The sequence below is a fragment of the Perca fluviatilis genome, chromosome 7 (assembly GCF_010015445.1).
Source record: "Perca fluviatilis chromosome 7, GENO_Pfluv_1.0, whole genome shotgun sequence".
Lineage (NCBI taxonomy): Eukaryota > Metazoa > Chordata > Actinopteri > Perciformes > Percidae > Perca > Perca fluviatilis.
This window is the reverse complement of record NC_053118.1, coordinates 4,666,960-4,671,745: the sequence shown is the minus strand read 5'-3', so window position 1 is coordinate 4,671,745 and position 4,786 is coordinate 4,666,960. Positions and strand designations below refer to the sequence as shown.

At 39.7% G+C, this 4,786-nt stretch overlaps 1 long non-coding RNA gene across 1 annotated transcript; it reads left to right on the top strand.

The window, feature by feature from the left end:
* Window positions 1-3,530: 3,530 nt before the first annotated feature.
* LOC120562259 lies at window positions 3,531-4,507 on the top strand. The gene is made up of 2 exons (XR_005639728.1): window positions 3,531-4,189; window positions 4,287-4,507. It is a non-coding gene; the product is annotated as an uncharacterized LOC120562259 (long non-coding RNA).
* Window positions 4,508-4,786: the final 279 nt, after the last annotated feature.

Below are 4,786 nucleotides of genomic sequence, written 5' to 3'. Positions count from 1 at the left end.
TGGTTGTCGGCGGTTGCCATGTAACACCAGTCCCCTTGCATAGTCGTAGACTATGATGTTGGGAAAGTGTTTCCATGACAGTAACATATCCATATAATCACGTGGACTCGTGATTAAATTTGACAGAGCACACAATGCCACATGGACAAGTAATTTCAGCACTGCCACCTATAACACAACATGTTTATTAATAGTTATGTACATTTTCAGGGATTAAATGATTTACAAATTATTGAAATGTCATTTTATTTCAATCACCAGAGGCACCCCAGACCTTCTCAAAAACTTTGTTGTAGGCGACCCTATAGGACATCTTGTCACGCAGTCTTAGGACAAGATCCATCTTGGAGCCTTTGCTGTCCAAACCACACTGCTTGCACAGTGCTCTCACGGCCTTACTCCTCTACCTGTTGTACAAAAGCATTTCTAAGTCACTGTTTATCTTAAGCATATTTTGTCAGTGCCAAAACATTTATTTCAGAAATCTTATTTCACTTTTAGAACTCACCTTTAAGTCAAGGAGTTCATCAGCTAGGCGCTCTTCTGTTACCTGCATGTCATCGCCATCACTAGACATTTGGTCATCAACATCAGTAGTCATTTTAGGTGCTTGTAATTTGTCATGTTCTGTGTTCAGGACTACAGTGGATTGTCTAGTATGTGGGCCAATCCATGGAGCCCATTTGTGGTAGCTTGGGGGCACGATAAAAGGATTGTTTCGACCACCTTGGGAAACAAAAAGTAGTAATGTTAGGGACCACTTTCAATGAATTCACATACTTATTTTCATAACATTTTGTTCTCAAAATCGCGTTTCTGCATGACTTACATGTCATGAAACCCCAACTGATGATTTCTGTGGCAACAGCATCCCAGAATTTGTTGATGTCCACCTGTCCATCATAGTCTTGGGGTGGCCCCTTGATGTTTTATTTATTTATTTATTTTCAAGGATAACCCCTTGAGATGCACCATCTCATTTTCAAGTGGGTCCTTTAAGATACAAAAGAAACCAACATCAAGATGGAGAATCATAATTAAAGTAAATACAGCACAAGACAATAACAAACATTTAAATACAACAACATTCACATTCATATACACGCACTCACTAACAATGCTCCCACAAACCTAATCCCTTCCCTTTAGCCCATACCATAATCAAAGTCAATCAGTGAGCCATCTGCGAAAATGCAAATACAAAATCAAGGTATAAATATGTTTATGCACTTCACTATCGCATGCAGTTACATAACTGCAAACATGTACAGTATATGAGAAAAAAAAGAAAAAAAAGGATCAGAAACAGGAACAAGATAGAGAGAATAAGTAAAAAGAGATGATTTGAAAACATAAAAGGAAGTTATAGATCTGAGCGAGCAAGAGAGATTGTTCCAGTCTGATGGTGCTTTAAATTTAAATGCACGACGACCTACTTCTTTGTTAATTCTAGGTACATAAAAGAAGAGCTGATCCGTATGCCTTAAATTGTACTGTGTATTAAAAGAAATTAGAAGACATTTCAAATATGGAGGGAAATGAAAATAAATACACTTAAAAATAAGTAATAACCAGTGGAATTGCCTTCTTGACTTGGGAGCCAGCCAGTTCAAAGACTCATACATTTGGCAATGGTGAGTTCTATAAGGACATCTAAGCACAAATCTGCAAAGACTATTATAAAGAACAGAAATAGGATGAAGATTTGAATCCGTAGTATTCCCGTATATAGTATCGGCATAATCAATTATTGGAAGTATCAAATGAGTTATAATTCTTTTTCGAACCTGTTGTGAAAAGCAATCTACAGAGCGATAAAGTGACTTCAATTGTCCATATATTTTCTTGCAGATTGAATTAATGAGGTTTGAAGGAAAGCTGGGTATCAAGCCAAAGACCAAGATATTTATACTCTTCAACTATTGTTAAAGCAGTTTTATCAAGAAAACTAATTGACCAGCATTTACATATAGGCAAAGAATTAGGTCTAGTGCAAAACAACATAGTGTATGATTTTTTTCTATTCAATAGGAGTTTATTAGAATAAAACCATTTTTGAACTAGGTTAAAGTCCGATTGAAGTGATAATTGGATTTGTGAAACATCAGAACTGGATGAATATATTACGCTGTCATCTGCATATAAGTGAATTAAACTGTCAGTACACATTTGCGGTAAATCATTAATAAAGATCGAGAATAGGAGCGGGCCTAAGGATGAACCTTGTGGAACACCTTTATCAATGATTTTAAAGCCAGACTGGTTGCCTTTAAAAGCAATGCATTGACTTCTATGATGAAGAAAAGAATAAAAAAATAATAAAGAGTCTGAAGAAAGACCAATAGCATGTAATTTATCTAAGAGAAGATAATTGTCAACCATATCAAATGCTTTGGTAAGATCAATAAATATAGCACCTGTCAGCATATTACTGTCTGATGCTGACAGTATGTCGTTTGTGATTTTTAGAAGAGCAGTGGTGTCACTGAGTGTTTAAGAAAAAGTTTGTGTTTAGATGTCTACAGTACAAATTAATTGAGTGAATTCTACGTTTTTTTTTCAAAGTCCTGGTTAGCTTAATCTGGGCTCCCCCAACTTGAAAAACAATTTCAAGTAAATTGTGTCATTTCGGATGATTATAAGAGTAATACACAAGGATGTAAAAAACAAGAAAGGTGTGAGTTATTATCAAATTAAATAAAATGAGGCATTTCCTGGACAACATGTCAAGTAGTCCAGGACATGTGGAAACCCTGTGACTGTTCAGCTTAATAATTCAGAGAGAGGAGTTATGAGACAAGCATTTAATTCTATAAATTATGAGAACCAAAAACTTGTCAAACTTACATGGCATATTGAAAACACCTTTCGGTAGCACTTCAAATTACGGCTCGGTAATAAGATGGTCATAGTGGGGTAACAGTGTGAAAATAAAGATATATTAATATTGTAATAACATGGTAATAATGGGGTAATATATGTTGTTTTCACAGTATTATAGGCTACTATCGGCGTAATACCTTCCAAATTAGATAAAACTTCTTCGAATTTAAAATTGGTAATTACCATATTATAATGCTGAAATTCATCCACCCTTTATGTTCCAAACATTTCGCTTTTGTTTCAAGGTAATACTTTACAAATGATATGTTCAATCGTATGACTTCTTACCTGGAAACACATCTGGTAGTTTCTGTGTAATAACCATGAATCTGTGATGCTGGTAACAGAACAGACCCAAAAGCGAGACGTAGGGGGAAAAAAAGTGTTTTTATTTGGGAAGAAAAAAGGAGGAAGGTAACGAAGGGGTTGGGAAATAAAGGGAAACCTGGGAGTGAGAAGCCCAGGGAGAGGCACTGGAGCTCTGGGAGCCAGGGGAAGAGGGACTCTGGGAAGGCGGGGAGACCGAGAGGCCAGAGGACGGCACTGGAACTCTGGGGGGGGAAGCAGAGAGGATGCCGGGGGAAGGCTGGAGAAGCAGGTGGAGGCAGGCTGGGCTGAGAGCCGCAAGGAGGGGACCGGATGGTGAAGCCAGCTGACTGGGTATGGAGATGAGGTGATGATAACTGTGGAGGACAGACACAGAGAGAAATTAGATACAGAACTGATAGGGTTTACGAGTAATACTTAATCTAAGAAGAGCTGTAGCGTGTATCACCAAGGAAGGCAGAAACAACAATCCAGCGAAGATGCTTGATTGGAGTAGATGACTAGCAGGTGAGCGCGGCAGGGGGGTGATGAGGAAAGGTTGACCAGGTGTGTGTAGTCAGCTTGCAGTAGCAGGTAGGAGGAGAAGGAGAAAAAAAACAGAGGAAACGCAGAGAGAGGCGGAGCAACCAAGAAACTGACAGTGAGAGCAAAATAGAAACTGGAAAATAAAACAAACTCACAGCCAGCCGACCCCAACCATCACAGAATCCGTTATGTGGGCAGCTGTTCTCCCCGTTTCTGTGTGCCTCTCTCCCCTTGTTTTGTCCCCACTGTGTCTGTGGTGTGTGTATGTGTGTTTGTCCCCACTGTGTGTTGGGTGTCTGTATGGGTGTTTGACTACTCTCCTGGAAGTAGGTCAAGGGGCGTGGCTGGGAATCTACCTCTCTGCACAGCTGCTTCCAATTCCACTCAGCAAACCTGCAGTATATATTCTGGGCTTGGCTCTCCTTGGTTCCAAATTGTTGCACCTACCAGTGTGGTAACTAGGCTCCCAAGTTGAAATCAGTCAGCTAGTTTTTGTCTTTGAGTTGTTACTTTGTGTTTTTTGCTAACGTCCTTTTGTTGTTCCTGCTCAGACCTACACTGCGAGACCTGCTGCCGTGGTGTGCCTTGCTGCCAGTTCAATCCAGTCCTTCACTCCAACAATCTCGTTCGGATTACTGCATGACAGTTGTGGACATTCCTCTGCCTGTCTGCCTCAGCCTCTATCCAGCCCAGAGCCAACCTACCCTGCGTTTGCTTTCCTTGGACACCCAAAGAACTGAATATTCATTAAAAATAATTTGTGTTAATCATACTCCTAGTCCGTGTTTGTTTCTCTGTTTGCTGGGTCAGAACCATAGCCTAACAGAATCAGTGCCGCAAAATGCAAAACTGCCTGTTTCTATTGTATTACATGTTAATATTAGAATAACAGGTGTAGAGATTACCTGGAAATGCTTCTGGTAGTTTCTATGTAACAACCATGAATCAGTGCCGCAAAACTGCCTGTTTCTATTGTATTACATGGCAATATTAGAATCTGGAGGGGCAACAGTGGCCTGTGGAGGGGCCACAGTGGCCTGTGGAGGATCTA